General features: G+C 34.1%; 1 long non-coding RNA gene across 1 annotated transcript; it reads right to left on the reverse strand.

Moving 5' to 3' along the window:
* Positions 1–8,970: 8,970 nt before the first annotated feature.
* Positions 8,971–15,942, reverse strand: LOC134265376 (uncharacterized). The gene is made up of 3 exons (XR_009991744.1): positions 15,825–15,942; positions 12,620–12,839; positions 8,971–9,031 (listed from the first exon to the last, which is right to left on the reverse strand). It is a non-coding gene; the product is annotated as an uncharacterized LOC134265376 (long non-coding RNA).
* Positions 15,943–18,311: the final 2,369 nt, after the last annotated feature.

An 18,311-nucleotide genomic window follows, 5' to 3' on the forward strand; every position in this document is an offset into this window, starting at 1 on the left:
AGTGCTAATTGTAACGGGGACCGTTACAGATGTTCCCCAAACGCTCCCCATGTCCCTTTTCGTGCCTTATTCCTCTTAGACCTTTCATAAATATGCTAAGTATCCAAGGATTTCATTTAAGAATATAAAAGATACAATGATATCAACTATGAACTATATATTGTTTAACATTTTGCATGCGCGCACACGTACATGTACATAGATATGCAAGATGATTATGGCATGTTGGTTAAGCGATTAACATATCTTTCTATCCCGCGAATCAAAGAGAAAAATACATATATAATGTTACCATTTTTCAAGCATATGTCATTCTTTAATATATCGATTCACATTTTATTTCTCTACTTATTTTAACCTCGGGCTCAAAGTTGGTTTAATTCCGACGACAGATAGCTAACCAATCAAAATGAACTTATTCAATAGTAGTTCCATACATGGAAAAGGGATTTTCCTTTCTGTTCGGAATTTTTTAAATATTTCTTCTCAGGCCATTTTGACAACGCTGGTACCTTGTAAATATTATATACTTTGTAAATAAATATACATTTATAAAGGTTTTTGACCGGAACTATTCATTTTTTCCAATGCATAGGGGGCTACTTTCTGGGGTTTACAAGAGTTGTTTAAAAAGACATTCGTGTCAGCTAATGTGACCAATATTGTTTAACACCTTCTTATTAATATTTTTTCATGAATGCAAATATCTGATTATTTTGCGAAGGAGCGTACCTGTATATTGATTTTTAATATACCGAAAATCGCTATTTCTGGGGATTGCGTAATTCTAAAAAAATTCAAATTAATTTCAAAGGTAAAATAAACAAAGGATGCTTGGTATTAAAATATTATTTCAAATCAGTAGAATTGAATGCTGTTAACGACATCTGAATAAATAGGCTATAAAAAGCTTATATACCAACTTTGTTCATCTGCACTTTAATTTTAAACACGACAGGATTTGTAATTTTTTCCGTATAAATTAATAATTTCTATATACTTTGGAAACTCAAATCTAATATTTTAATACACTTTCCTCGAGCTCTTTTCTGCAGTTTTCCTGAAATTTTATGTGGGTCCGAGTTGAGTTTAACAGCGATTCTCTACGTTGCCATTAATTTGATTTGTTTGGTTGTTGCGGGGGGAGGGAGGGGGGGTTATTTTTATTGTTAACCTATTTAACGTTGGAGTTGAATCTTGTATCTTACTCCAAGAACTTAAGATTGATTGTGACATTTGGATGAAAGGTCAAGGTCATAAAAAACCACCACCTCTTTAACTTCTATCCTGCCAACCGAAATAAACTCTGAAAGGTGTTTCTAGATACATGTACATGTACTTCATGTTTCTTTTTACCCTTGGGTCAAGGACAAAGGTTAAGGTCGATTGCAAGTTCATAGGTCAAGGTGATTTTGATATATAGCTAATATCAACATTTTATTCAGGTTACCAGTGACCTTGACCTAAGTTTCAAGGTCAAGGGTCAAAAGATCTGCATGCTTCAGTATGTTACATGTCTTGATATTTAGAAGTTCTTAATTCTGCACGAACATCACAAACCTCAAGTATACTGTCGCTTAATGCATTGTGTGCGGGTGCATGTGCATGCACGTCCTTGCATTTACTTTTGATAGTAGTATAATGTAGGCATTCATTATATCTATTCATATTCGAAATTTCACCCTGTATTATTGAGAACCAAGAAAGTTGTAGGCATTTAAAGATTTAGCCAATCAGATCGCAGCACACGTGCATGTGCGTGTGTTCATGATTATTCTTATATATCATGCTGTAGATCTTCATAATGTATGGCTATGTTCAAAATTTCAAAGGATTTTGTCAGAAAACAAAAAAGATATTTAGACTTTTAGTTTCAGCCAATCGGAGCGAAGCGCACGTGCATGCGCGTGAGATCTTGCTATTTTGACCATGTCATCATGTCTATACTACTAATATATCCTTATATGATGAGTTTCAAAGCATTTCATCCAAAATTTAAAAAGTTACGGCTATATCTATTATATTCGTCATTTCACGTGTTACAGGTGTGCGCACACGCACGCGCGTGCGTGCAAAATGACCTTCGTTCCGCACATCTACATAACATACCTAGTGACCCTAAAAAGGTTTCACCTAGATCGGATGAGTAGTTTACGAGAACACTCGCGGACAAAAAAGTACCGGAGAACAAAGAAAAATTCAGAAAAAGTAAAAACAATATGTTCCCAAACTCCGTTTGGGGAACATAATAAGGAGACTAATTGTTCAGATTACAATTTTGATTTTAATTCAGATAACAATATGAAGCCTTTTCACCTTCTTGAGTGTTTTCATATCATTTGTCTTCAAGAAAAGAAGTATAAAGCAAAAAAATTAATAAAACAGCAAAATTCTAATTTTCTACTACCGTGTTTTAAGATCGGGCTCGGAGTTGGTTTTATTCAATAGTAGTTCCATACATGGAAAAGGAATTTTCCTTTCTGTTCGGAATTTTTTAAATATTTCTTCTCAGGCCATTTTGACAACGCTGGTACCTTGTAAATATTATATACTTTGTAAATAAATATATAAAGGTTTTTGACCGGAACTATTCATTTTTCCAATGCATAGGGGGCTACTTTCTGGGGTTTACAAGAGTTGTTTAAAAAGACATTCGTGTCAGCTAATGTGACCAATATTGTTTAACACCTTCTTATTAATATTTTTTCATGAATGCAAATATCTGATTATTTTGCGAAGGAGCGTACCTGTATATTGATTTTTAATATACCGAAAATCGCTATTTCTGGGGATTGCGTAATTCTAAAAAAATTCAAATTAATTTCAAAGGTAAAATAAACAAAGGATGCTTGGTATTAAAATATTATTTCAAATCAGTAGAATTGATTGCTATTAACGACATCTGAATAAATAGGCTATAAAAAGCTTATATACCAACTTTGTTCATCTGCACTTTAATTTTAAACACGACAGGATTTGTAATTTTTTCCGTATAAATTAATAATTTCTATATACTTTGGAAACTCAAATCTAATATTTTAATACACTTTCCTCGAGCTCTTTTCTGCAGTTTTCCTGAAATTTTATGTGGGTCCGAGTTGAGTTTAACAGCGATTCTCTACGTTGCCATTAATTTGATTTGTTTGGTTGTTGCGGGGGGAGGGGGGGGGGGGTATTTTTATTGTTAACCTATTTAACGTTGGAGTTGAATCTTGTATCTTACTCCAAAAACTTAAGATTGATTGTGACATTTGGATGAAAGGTCAAGGTCATAAAAAACCACCACCTCTTTAACTTCTATCCTGCCAACCGAAATAAACTCTGAAAGGTGTTTCTAGATACATGTACATGTACTTCATGTTTCTTTTTACCCTTGGGTCAAGGACAAAGGTTAAGGTCGATTGCAAGTTCATAGGTCAAGGTGATTTTGATATATAGCTAATATCAACATTTTATTCAGGTTACCAGTGACCTTGACCTAAGTTTCAAGGTCAAGGGTCAAAAGATCTGCATGCTTCAGTATGTTACATGTCTTGACATTTAGAAGTTCTTAATTCTGCACGAACATCACAAACCTCAAGTATACTGTCGCTTAATGCATTGTATGCGGGTGCATGTGCATGCACGTCCTTGCATTTACTTTTGATAGTAGTATAATGTAGGCATTCATTATATCTATTCATATTCGAAATTTCACCCTGTATTATTGAGAACCAAGAAAGTTGTAGGCATTTAAAGATTTAGCCAATCAGATCGCAGCACACGTGCATGTGCGTGTGTTCATGATTATTCTTATATATCATGCTGTAGATCTTCATAATGTATGGCTATGTTCAAAATTTCAAAGGATTTTGTCAGAAAACAAAAAAGATATTTAGACTTTTAGTTTCAGCCAATCGGAGCGAAGCGCACGTGCATGCGCGTGAGATCTTGCTATTTTGACCATGTCATCATGTCTATACTACTAATATATCCTTATATGATGAGTTTCAAAGCATTTCATCCAAAATTTAAAAGTTACGGCTATATCTATTATATTCGTCATTTCACGTGTTACAGGTGTGCGCACACGCACGCACGTGCGTGCAAAATGACCTTCGTTCCGCACATCTACATAACATACCTAGTGACCCTAAAAAGGTTTCACCTAGATCGGATGAGTAGTTTACGAGAACACTCGCGGACAAAAAAGTACCGGAGAACAAAGAAAAATTCAGAAAAAGTAAAAACAATATGTTCCCAAACTTCGTTTGGGGAACATAATAAGAAACCGAGTAAAAACAATATGTTCCCAAACTCCGTTTGGGGAACATAAATATTGCCGACTCGGCGTAAAACATGCACCAATACATGTAATCAATCAATCAAAATCTGGATGCTTACGGAGGAATAGATTATACCGTTAAAATATTATCAATTATATAACTTTTAGCAGAGAATGTTCTATGTTGTTAAATATATTAGCCGACCGATCTTTTTCGACAATATGAAGTTTCCAACGGAATAAATATTTCCATTTCTATTTGTTTTCTCTGTGATGACTCTTTAAAATTTATTAGACTTGATTTTGCCGGAATGTAAATTTTACCAAGAAATAGGTCAGGAGCTAAGGAACCCTTATATGCATGTAAATCTAATGCGTCTGTCTTTGTGTCTGACGCCAAGGATCGAGGCCCAATATGCGTATGCACGTGCGGCTGTCTTTGTGTTTGAAGTCAGTGAGCAGGGGACCTGCATTGATATTTACATGGGTAGCCTTATGTATTTTAAATATATGACATTTTTATGCGCCCGGATTGAAATTTGAATGTTTGAGACTTCATATTTGGTATGCATACTCCACTGATAAAACTCTTTCAAATGACACCAAGGTCAATGACCTTGTGACCTTGACTGTGACCTATATGCTAAAAATATTTTTTTTCTGCAAACTTTAACCTTCACCATAACTTTTGAACTGTAAAAGATAGAGACTTCATATTTGGTATGCATACACCACTGATTAAGCTCTTTTAAATGACACCATGGTCAATGACTGTGTCCTATATGCTAGATATAGCTTTTTAGAACCTTCACCATAACTATTGAACCATGAGAGAATGAGACTTCATATTTGGTATGCATACTTCACTACTCAAGTTCTTTCAAATGACACCAAGATCAATGACCTTGTGACCTTGACTGTGACCTATATGCTAAAAATATGTTTTTTTAACTTTGTTGCCGCGGGGCGCATAGTGTTTCACAAACACATCTTGTTAAAATCTAAATTTACATTTTTATGCCCCCGTAATTGAAGATTCGGGGGTATACAGTTTTTGCCTTGTCCGTCCGTCTGTCTAGCTGTTTGTCCGCCAAAAATTTAATCTTGCTCATAACTTTTGACTAGGTGGGGCTATAGCTTTAATATTTCACAGGTATACATCTTATGACAAGACCTTTTTAGATTACCATAAATTTGACCTTGAACTTGGAGTTTGACAAAAAAAACTTTTACACAAAAATACTGAACTTTTGTTTGTGACAAAATCTTTCATTGGATACCAACAAATTTGACCTTTTGACCTTGGAGATTGACCTACTTTAAAAAAACTTTAACCTGGGTCGTAACTTTTGAACGTTAAAGATTACGGCTTTCATGCTTCACATATATAATCTTTGTGACAAGATCTTTCCATTGGATACCAGCAAATTTGACCTTTTGACCTTGGAGATTGACCTACTTAAAAAAACTTTAACCTTGGCCATAACTTTTGAATGTTAGAGGCTAGAGCTTTCATACTTTACACATGTAATCCTTGTGACAAGATCTTTCATTGGATATGAACAACTTTGACCCTTTGACTTTGACCATTTACGTTTATCCTACTTTTAAAATACTTTAACCTTGGTCATAACTTTTGAACAGTCTGGGCTTTCATACTTTACACATGTAATCCTAGTGACAAGTCCTTGACCCTTGCGTTTGACCTACTTTCGAAAAACCTTGGCCATTACTTTTGAACAAGTGGTGCTAGGGATCTCATATTTCACAATTGTATTTCTTGTGAGAAGGCCTTACTTTGGATACCAGTTTAATTGATTTACATTTGAGAAAGTTGAACCTTCACCATGTTGCCATACGGGGGGCAACTAGTGTTTCACAAACGCATTTTTTTAAACCATTAAATGGAATTGTTATACCTCAACTGATTTTTCCCTATATAACATTCGATCGTTAGTATACAGTCGTATATATCATTGAGGGAGTTAGCAAGGTTCCAGTTCCTCAAGAGCAGGACTATTTCCCGAGGCGCAGCGCGCATGACTAGCTTTCGACGGATGGAGAACCTCAAAATTGTGTATTTATGGCAATAAATAATTATCGTTCTTGACTTCAATATTTGGAATTAAAAGATACATACCACGACCTCCCTCCCCCAAATATCATTATAACTTGCTACATATTTAAGAAAAAATTATGAATATTCTTATATAAATGATAAACTACACAGGAATGTAATACATTTTTTTTAGTTTTAACGTCTCTTGTAAAATCAATATGAAAAAGAGACAGTTAATCAATCCAGGCAAAAAAACCCCAGAAAATAACAAGAAAATTCAAAGCCGATTGTGATCCCACGCTTTCGGTGTCGTGGATGGATCCCATTATTTATAGCATCAACAAACAAGTTCACAGATGAAACAAGAATTTCAGCAGTTTCATTTAAAGTAATAATGTCGCAAGTTCTATGGTCGATACAATGACCTTTTCAGCAAATACAATTTATCACTGAGTCAAATGCTGACACATTTTCATACTAATTGTTGGTCCATTATTTGCACACTGACTTTTCCTTTATTTCCCGATCATGAAAAGGAGCCACATGGCGGGTGAGACCGGTCGGCAGGGGATGTTCACTCCTCCACGGCACCTGATCCCACATCTGATTTTTTGGAGGTCCGTGTTTGCTCTGCTCCTATTTTGTATTGTTCAATTGACTTTCGATCTTGAATACTGTTCGTTATCTCTATATATTTCACATTACGTCAAATTTATACGCCCTGTCATAAGACATGTAAAAGTTATCACGAAAAAAAGGAAAATTAGGTCAAACATGAAGGTCAACGTCAAGGTGTAAAATGTTTTTAGCATGCTCAGTTACAGGCAATGAACAGGTCAAATGTGAAAGTCCTATCTCTTTTTCATCAAAAGTTATAAGGAAAAATAACATTTTTGTAAATAGTTCAAACTTTAAGGACAATGAATCAGAAATCATAGTGTGTTTAGAAAGGTCTTGTCACAGGTAATATAGCAGTGTAATATGAAAGCCTTATCTCTTTTCATTCGAAATTTATGAACAAGGTTTAAGTTTTTGAAAAGTAGGTAAAAGCTTCAACGTCACAAAGTCAAAAATCATAGTGTGTTAAGAAAGGTCTTGTCACAGGTATTGGTACTTAGAGAAAGGTATTGTCACAGAGGATACACTTGTGAAACATGAAAGCCTGGGTACCAATCATTCACCATTATCATTTAAAAGTCATTTTCCATAATCTTTTAAAAGTCATGTTCAATAAAATAGTTTGGTATGAGGACAAACTTGAAGATCAAGGACAAAACTGAAAATACCCAATGGAATGACTTTTCACAATAAAATGAACAATCTGACTGCTTAAATTGAAATAGGCTGATTACATTTTTCATGTTTCCAAAAGAAACTTGCAGATCAATTAAAAACAAGAGGCCCAGGGGCCACATCGCTCACCTGAGCACATTGGCTAGGAAAAGGCACAGATCAAGTCAGAACTGAAAAATTTACTGAGGGGGGGGGGGGGGGTGACCATACAGATGTCCTACCCTCCCTACCCAAAAGGCCATGATTTGATCAATCTTCAATCATCAATACATGAGGATGCATACATGTCAATATGACTAAACATAGCTTTTCTGTTCTTGGGATTTTATCTTTATTTTATTTTACTAACTTTTCTATGTAAAACTTTGATCGACCATTGTTGCCCCACCCTATCCCTGGGAGGGGGGGGGGGTGTATGATTTGAACAAACTAAAATCTACACTAGGGAGGATAATTCCAAATAAATATCACTAATCATGGCTTTGATGTACTTAAGAAGAAGATTTAAAAAGATTTCCCTATATATTCCCATGTAAAACTTTGATCGACCATTGTGGCCCCGCCATACCCCCAGGGGTCATGATTTGAATAAACTTGAATCTACACTACCTGAGGATGATTCTACATGAGTTTCATCTTTCCTGGTCCAGTGGTTCTTGAGAAGAAGATTTTTCCTACATATTCCTATGTAAAACTTTGATCGACCATTGTGGCCCCATCCTACCCCCTGGGGTCATGATTTGAACAAACTTTAATCAACACTACCTGAGGATGATTCCACATGAGTTTCATCTTTCCTGGCCCACTGGTTCTTGAGAAGAAGATTTTTAAAGATTTTTCCTATATACTTCTGTGTAAAACTTTGATCGGCCATTGTGGCCCCACCCTACCCCCCGGGGGTCATGATTTGAACTTAAATCTACACTACCTGAAGATGATTCTACATGAGTTTCATCTTTCTTTTCTTAAATTCTATTAATTTTTCACTAATTCATAATTATCTCCCCTTGGAAGAGGGCATAGCCCTTCGTTTGAACAAACTTGAATCCCCTCCACCCAAGGATACTTTGTAGCAAGTGGTTCTTGAGAAGAAGATGAAAATGTGAAAAAAGTTTACGACGACGACAATGACAAAAGACAACGGACAAATTTTGATCAGAAAAGCTCACTTGAGCCTTCGGCTCAGGTGAGCTAAAAATTAATAAATGTTATAGTCTTCAGTTGCAGAAGAGTTTTTTCTTATTTTATTTCAAGGCAAATGAGTTGTTTTTTTTTTAAATTCAACATTAATCTTTGACAAGATTTTCAGAAAAATATTAAAGGGTAGATTCATATAATTTTTTCCCATTTTTTCATAAGAAGAAAATTGCTATTTTTAGTATCATTGCAGCAGAATGCAATTTACTAGTCTGGTCCTGATTTTTAAAAAGAAGGCTGGAAAATACTTCTAACGGCAAATAATTATTATTTGGTCCAGCATAGTTTTTTAGCCTAATTCGAGAATGCTGAATCCGAAAAAATATGCTGGCCTTCATGAAAATGGCGTTAAAGAGGTCAAAATGGCGATTCAAAATGGCGGACATCCAATTTTTCTAATTTTCTCTCAATATCGTTAAAAAAGGAGAAATAATGTGTGAATATCTTACTGAGTGTAATACAAGTATAAAAATGATAATAGAATGCTAACATTATTAGTTTTACTCAGAAAATTTAGCCGTTTTTACACTTAATTCGAATTTTCTCTGATTTATTTGTCTATTGTCTCTTTATTCTTCTTTGTTCAGGATTTTACATTTGCAAATATCCATACACTGCAAATTTGTATTTTTTCCTCTACATCTCACTATTCTACAATTGAATAATGGTGCAGCTGTAAGTTAAAAGTCAAAATGGCAATTCAAAATGGCGGATATTCCTTTTTTTCAAATTATTTCTTAATGTCGTTTACATAGGAGAAAGGATTTGTGAATGTCTTATTGAGCGATGTACAACTACGTAAAATTCCAATAGAACACTAGTATGATAACTTCAAATCGAAAAATTTAGTCGTTTAAATTTAAAATGTGTTATTTAGCTCAAAATGGCAATTCGAATGACGTTTTATACACTTGATTTCGTAAAATACCTAAACTGCTTAATTCTGATTTGTTTTGCAGAAAATAAATAACAGGTTTTTCTTTATTCATGAAATAATGTTCAAATATGTAATGAAAGTTAATGGATATTTTCATTAATGACTCAGGATTTTTATAAAACGGATTTGTTTAATTACTTCTATTATTAAGATAAATTTTTGACGACAATTCCGAAGACATTTCTCCTATTATCCGTCATACATGTTTCATGCTTCTTCATATAAAAAGTTAATAATATCATACAATAATTGCTGTTTTGAGGACAATTTGAAAATTAAGCTACCCCAGAAGCAGTATTCACCGAGCATTAAGGCGAGTGAACATTGTAGTTCGAGGGTTGCTAAATCATATAAGTTGTTGGAAATCCTTGATCTAATTTTAGTACAGTGTAGAAAAAAATGTTTATGTTCATGTGGAAGATCTAGTGCAACATAACTTAGTATGATTTTTTAAATGATGAACCACAAGCAATTAGAGGGCTAGTAATTGTTACATCATATAAATCTGAATATATTATAATATCCAAACATAAACTATTAAGAATTATCAGTATAATATACGTAAACCATAAATTTTTTTGATTGTCCAGCTCTGATTCTCTGTCCCTACATTTGCATTTTGTTATTCTCAGTCAAAAATTCAACTGCATTCTCAAATATTTCATGGTGTGAACGGTCCTCCTCCACCAATTTTGTATTGAACAGTGTATATAAATTTAAAAATTTTGAAATTTACTTGAAATTTACAAAATCTGAAAGAAGAAAATGTTTGTGTTCAATCCTCCCTCGATTCTTGATACAACTTTACACTATCCTAACGAAGAAGTGTGGATCAAGTTGCCTTGTAAAGTTCTTGGAGTGTTCAAGAAAATTTTGTTGTCAAGAGAAGTGTTGACTAGATCGAAGTCAAGAATGGCTTAGGCCTATTGGCACGAAAGCTTGTAAGTGATAGGAATCACGAGGAATCTGCAGGCGCTATTAAATTGCATAATTTTACAACTTTTCTCACCAAAATATGCACACAATGTGATTCCACATGATGAAGTTTGAGAATTTTTTTGCTAATAGAATGACCTTTCTACCCTAAAAGAAAACAAATCTATACGCGGTCACGAAATAAACAGCTACATGTCTTGAATATCAGATATTTTTTTACCCCCCCCCCCCCTTCCAATTGAAAAGCGGGAGGGTATAGAGTAGTCGGTATATCCGTCCGTCCGTCTTTTACGCTTTGGGGTACCCGTCTCTTATCCGCAACTCGTCTCATACTACTGAATGAAATTTGATAAACTTTCACAGAATCTTTGTTACATATTGCCATTGTGCACCTCCTCTTTTAATTTTTGATCCAACACATATTTTGGGTTTCACATAGCAAAACATGGACACTGTGTATTCATATGGGTGACGAGGGTATCATTTAGTGAGCTAATTGCTCACAGTACCTCTTCTTCATTTTGCGTAAGGTTTTGGAAAACAAAATAGACTTTTAACATTTGAACATAAATGTATTGTTCCTTGAGTGTTGATTGACTGTATATTGTTTAACGCCGAGTCGGCTATTTTTCAGCCATGTTTCGGCGGACTATCAGTTTGAATAATCGGTTTTTGGAGGATTTTGGTTCTCTAGTGACCCCCTGTGAGCTTACTCGTTTTCGAACTCCAGAGAAAAGATCTTTTACGTGCCAAGTGGGTTGTAATCCTTGACACAGGGCACCTTTTTACTTGAGTGTTGAAAATACCAAAATTCCGAAGACAGAGTGAAACATATAAAATAAAGCTGAAATAGATGTTAGGGGATAATACTAAGTTCTTATAAGTGCTGAAAAGCATTCGATGAAATCGGAAAAGAATTTCCTCAAATATATTTGATGGTGTGCTGAGGGATGTTGAGGTAGAAATGCGAGTTGATAAAGACTGGATTCAGGGGTGATTTTAGGTGGACGGGGGCTCAAAGGCTTTGGAACACGGTCAAATACGAGGGGGAAAATTTGGAAACTCTTAAGTCGAGTTTGTTTTAACTATTTCCAGAAAAAAAGAATCTTTTCTGATATTTTTTTTTTGTTCATATTTAATGGAATAATCAATATACTATAATTATATATAAAAAAACAAAGTGTAATTTATTTTCAAAATCAAGCAGTTTGAGTATTTTACGAAATTCGAGTGAATATGACGTCATTTTGAGTTTTGAGCTAATTAACACATTTAAACTTAAAAGATTAAATTTTCCGTTTTAAAGTGTTCATATTAGTGTTCTACTGGAATTTTACATTAGTTAATTGTACTCGCTCAGTAAGATATTCACAAATCATTTCTCCTATGTAAACGACATTAAGAAATAATTTGAAAAAAAGGAATATCCGCCATTTTGAATCGCCATTTTGACTTTTAACTTACAGCTGCACCATTATTCAATTGTAGAATAGTGAGATGTAGAGGAAAAAATACAAATTTGCAGTGTATGGATATTTGCAAATGTAAAATCCTGAACAAAGAAGAATAAAGAGACAATAGACAAATAAATCAGAGAAAATTCGAATTAAGTGTAAAAACGGCTAAATTTTCTGAGTAAAACTAATAATGTTAGCATTCTATTATCATTTTTATACTTGTATTACACTCAGTAAGATATTCACACATTATTTCTTCTTTTTTAACGATATTGAGAGAAAATTAGAAAAATTGGATGTCCACCATTTTGAATCGCCATTTTGACCTCTTTAACGCCATTTTCATGAAGGCCAGCATATTTTTTCGGATTCAGCATACTCGAATTAGGCTAAAAAACTATGCTGGACCAAATAAGAATTATTTGCCATCAGAAGTATTTTTTTCTAAAAATCGGACCAGACTATACTGTGAATACAATTTTCTGAAGCAAAGTATTTGATAAATATAGACATAATATTACACATAAAATATATGGTCTTGATCACAGAATCATTTCTCCACCACATTTTACCATGCTTTTTTTGACACACATTTAAAAAAAAAAAATAAAACAACCCATCCTATGACCTGGATTTATTTATTTTTTTTTCTTAGGTACACAGTCTTTACTTTCCAGGAAGAATGATACCATCATACTGAAAAAGAAAAAAATTAAAATTAATACCCCCCAAAAAATGTCATGTTTTGTCAGGTTCCACGCAGTAAATATATAAACGAGGTTCAACCAGATGCCATTGGGAAAAGTCAGGCTAGGCATGCGCGAGAATGCTAGAGAGTTCACTCTTTAGACAACATGCCCGTAGAATAATTCGCTCTTTTCGAATTAGAATATGCCATTCATTGGCAAATCTTTCTTTAAAATCTGCATATCATATTTATATATTCATTGGCAGATGCCAATTTCTTTATTATACATAATTATATTTTATGTATAAACTAAACATTGATTCTATGGCGCAAGCTTTTTAAGGAAGAACTTGCAATATATAGATACATGTAACTTAAGAACTTGAATTATAAACTTCATTCAAGGACTAGTTCTAGGTTTTAAAAGGACAAGTCTTCACCGGTATTAGTTTTGTGCATGAAGGCTCGTAATATAATTTGATATACAGCAATCCAAGACATCCTTGATACAAGCCTGTAGCAACAGTTTTCCATGTGGGGGAGGGGGGTCTCCGAAAAAATAGCATAGTACAGAGCTGTGCTACACAAGTGTCATTAGATCTATTTTTCTAATGATAAATTTCTTCAATACAAATCCAGAACAGATGTCAAGTCACAGCCATTTTGGGTGGGTTACATTATCAACATAGTCTGATTTTTTAAAATGACAAAACTATAGGTCAATCAGAAATAAAATTTAACAATTTTAAAAATATTATCAGTCAAAGTAGGCAGATCATTGTAGAAAATGTAAACGAATCTACCTGAATATTCAATAAACTTAGAAATTGTTTTTAATAGAATTTCATTTAGAAATGAGTGCATATGGTCCATGTAATGCAGTCCAGGAGAGCAACTTGTTTCTATCATTGTTGACACAACTTATAAACCTCCTCTTTTTTGTTTTAGTGATAACCTTGAAAACAATTAACAGAAAATGCGGATTTGAATTTTCAGGTCTGATCTTTTTTCTGAACTAACACTAGCCAAAATTGTATACCCTCACATTAAATTATTTTAAGTAAAATGATCATTTTTATTGTACATTGATTACATGAATATGACATTTAGTATATTTTAGCTTAGATTATTTGTATCATTTAACAATTAACGAACTCAGTTATGTATTTGATCTGTTGTAATTCATGTAGTAAGACATTGAAGCCATTTATATGCATTTTATTTCTTATTAATTAAACTTTAATACTGACTTCTATTATTATCTATTCTCATTATCGATCATGCCAAAATATATATGTAAGAGAATAAGAATTAGTCTAATCCAGATGTTGTGTCCTGCCTAATACTGCAAAATGAGAAAAGGATCACTTCATTATACCCCCCGCTTGAAAAGCGGGAGGGTATATAGTAATCGTTAATTTCGTCCGTCTGTCCGTCCGTCCGTCCGTCTGTTACGCTTTGGGGTACCCATCTCTTATCCGCAACTCCTCTTATACTACTGAGTGAAATTTAATGAGACTTTCACAGAATCTTTATTACATATTGCCATTGTGCACCTCCTATTCTACTTTTTTATTCGACAGGTATTTTAGGTTTCCCATAGCAAAACATGGACATTGCCATTATATTCTATATTTATATCCTATCACGTCACCTATAGAAGCTTCTGGATAACATTTGATAAGACGAGTTATTCCTCTTTACACATTAAACACGCATAAAACAATAGCAAAACATCGAAATTATGGGAGGCGGGGGGTATCATTTAGTGAGCTCATTGCTCACAGTACCTCTAGTTATAGATAGGGATCTGACCTATAGGACTGGGCTTGGTTTTATTCTCTTCAAAAAGCTTGTGGATTTCCGTTCTGATTTCCGTTCTGATTAATGACATAAGGCTAAATACATATAACAATTTGTTTTCCTAAATCTTTATTTCAATGAGTAGAGGTAGGAGGAAGCCTTTCATTGATTTTCTAAGTTTGTTATCTCCAAATGTAATGATTGATATTTTTCTTTACTTCTCATTGTGCATAATGGTAATGTCGACTGTATCTCTACTAGTTCGTATTTGTAATAAAGGAAGAGAAACGTAGCAGTTGGGACATAAAACTTTACAGAAGCAATAAACAGAATAAAGATCCTTGATTAAGTCTCTTTTTGTGGCAAGATTGCAATAAGACTACAACTGCAGGAGTACCTTTTAATAAAATTTTACAGCATTTTCAATTTTAGTTACCATGGCAACATCGTTCATCAAAAACACAAAACTAATAATTATGTATCTCAGTGTAGTCTACTTGCATGCCAAATTATATTATAATCAGACTACAACTGTATTTGGAGTGGCATTTTGAAAGTATTTTACAGAAATTTCTATTTTATGTAACCAAGGCAACACGTTCATCGAAATTGAAAACTGATAAACAGAATGATGTATCTTAGTGTAGTCTACTTGTATGCCAAGTTATATTGAAATCAGAACAAATCTGTAGGAGGAGTAGCATTTGAAAATTCACATAAATGTCTATTTTAGTAACCATGGCAACACTATTCATCGAAATCTAGAAACCAACTACAGAATTATGTATCCTAGTTAAATCTACTTGTGTGCCAAATTATGCTGAAATCAAACCAAAACTGTAAGAGGGGTAGCATTTTAAAACTATTTCACAAAAAATTTCTATTTTTAGTAAGCACAGCAACACCGTTCATTGAAATCAAAAACCAATTATTAGAATTATGTATCCTAGTGTAGTCTACTTGTGTGCTAAGTTATATTGAAATCAGACCAAAACTATAGGAGGAGTAGCATTTTGAAAATTGTTTACAGACAGACAGACGACAGATCATTACTATCGCACAAGCTCTTCTGGTCTCTGACCAGTCGAGCTAAAAACTCTCTTTATTGAACTTCAAAATTATTTTTCATTCCAAATCTCCTAACATTTGTATTTTTTTCTGTTTGCAAATTTCTCCTAAATGTTTTATACCTTCTGCTGAAACCATTTCATGGCTTCCTCTTTTGAAATCTTGTGCTGTGGACCTATCTTACTTTTTCTCTGTCGTCTGTATGCAATGTTGAAACCTGTAAAACAGTATATTTTACATCATTATTCATTGCTACCACGTTGATCTATATGCAAATTAAATTTTGCAAACAATTACCAATTATCAAATCTGAATGATGTCAAAATTGTATTTTAAATCCCCTTTCCAACCAAAAACTTCAAAAGCCTGGAGAGCTTCAAAGACATCATATTTTAAGATAAAACAAGATGTGTTTGTGAAACACTGCTGCCCCTGTATGGCAGCTTAAGGCCAGGGTTGAATTTTCTCAAATTCATACATGTCAAACTCCAAAATTCAAGGTCAAAATTGCTAGTACCTAAAGGAAGATCTCGTTACAAGGAATACACCTGTGAAATTTGAAAGCCCTTCTTCTAACTGTTCAAAAGTTATGGCCAAGGTTAAATTTTTTAAAAAGGGTCAAACAGTAAGGTCAAAGATATTTATTCCCACTGAAAGGTCTTGTCACAATGAATACACTTGTGAAGTATCATGTGCACGAACAGTTCAAAAGTTATGACCAAGATAAAAGAGATAATTTTTTGTAAAAGGGCCCAGCTCTAAGGTCAAGAGGTCAAATTTGGTGGTACCCAATGAAGGTCTTGTCACAAGGAATATACCTGTGAAATACGAAAGCCATAGTGCCACCTACTCAAAAGTTTTGAGCAAGGTTAAAGTTTCTGCTGACAAAAAGAAAGAGGAACAAACAGATGGACAGACAGAAAGGGCAAAAACTATTAATCCCTTACATGGCTTTTTTCCCTACAAGTTTCAACTTTAATTTTGGCCCTACCCTACCCCCAATTATTCATGATTTAAACAAATTTGAATCTACACAATCATGGCTTGTTGTTCATGAGCAGATTTTTCCTACATATTCCTCTATAAAATTTTTATTGTCCATTGTGGCCCCACTATACCCCCAGGGGTCATGATTTGAACAAATTTGAATCTACACTACCATATAAATATGACCAATCATGGCTTTGTAGTTCTTGAGAAGATTTTTGAAGTTTTTCCCTGTATATTCTATGTAAAAATTTATAGTTCATTGTGGCCTCACCCTACCCCTGGGGGTCATGATTTGATCAAACTTGAATCTACATTACCAGAGAATGCTTAAAAAAAATTGACCAATCATGGCTTTGCTGTTCTAGGGGAGAAGATTTTATCTATATTCCTATATAAAACTTTGATCGTACATTGGGGCTCCATCCTACCCCCGGGGGTCATGATTTAACTTGAATCTACACTACCAGAGGATGCTTCCATAAAAATATGACTGATCATAGCTTTTCTGTTCTTGAGGTGAAGATTTTTAAACAATTTTCCTACATATTCCTATGTAAAATTTCAATCGTCCATTGTGGCCTCACCCTACCCACAAAGGTCAAGATTTAAACAAACTTGAAACTGCACTACCTGAGCATGCACCCTTATAAGTATATCAAATCAAGGCTTTAATGTTGTTGAGAAAGTTTATTATTGATATTTCCATGCTTTGAAATTTAAAAGTTTGATTGCTCATTGTCCCCCATCCTACCCCTGGGGGCACCGGTCATGATTTGAGCAAACTTGATTCTACTTTACCTAGGTATGCCTTCATTTAAAATGTAAATATTAGGAATGTTTTTAAGTTTAGTGTGAATTATTGGTGTGTTAAATCACACAGACTTGCACGTAGGCATATTTTTCATGAAGCATTAGCACGCTTCATGAAATATGCCTATGTGACAAGTCTGTGTGATTTTCACACCAATAACTCACACAAAACTTAAAACATTCCTTCTATTTACATTTTTAAAACATGTTTGAAACCATCAACAAGAGGCCCACGGGCCTTATAGGTCACCTGAGCATTATGCAACAACTTTCCAGTTACAGTGCAGGGTTCGACACTAACGCTAGCCCGCTGGCCCGGGACAACTGAATATTGAAGTTGGGCTACCAAACATGTCTTTAAACTTGCCCTGCAGGGCTACAGTAAATTTTACCAATTACTCACTAAGAGCAAGAAAAATAAATATAATTTACATACAATATACCTGATAATTGTTAAATTTATTTTCAAATATGTTTTATCAGCATAATTATAATTTTTTAAGTCAAAAATGTAAACTTTAAAGGTGATTCAAAATACCCTAAATGATATAAATATAGAATTTTTCGAACAGTAAAAATGTCTTAGGTACAATCATAGAGAGACATATAATTTACACCCAAAATTCAGCCAGAATGCTGGATTTCACATCTCTATTTTCAAAATTTTCCGGGGGAGGCCCCCTGTACCCCCACCAGCAGGAGGGGGAAACCCCCTCCCGCACATACACCCCTCGTCGCTTCGCGACTCGGCCAGCAGCCTTTGGCTGCTGGACAACTAATAGATGAACAGGGCTAGTAAAAATTAGAAA

Source organism: Saccostrea cucullata, unplaced genomic scaffold (assembly GCF_032062105.1).
Source record: "Saccostrea cucullata isolate Sc308-1 unplaced genomic scaffold, CSIRO_AGI_Scuc_v1 ctg988, whole genome shotgun sequence".
Classification (NCBI taxonomy): Eukaryota; Metazoa; Mollusca; class Bivalvia; order Ostreida; family Ostreidae; genus Saccostrea; species Saccostrea cuccullata.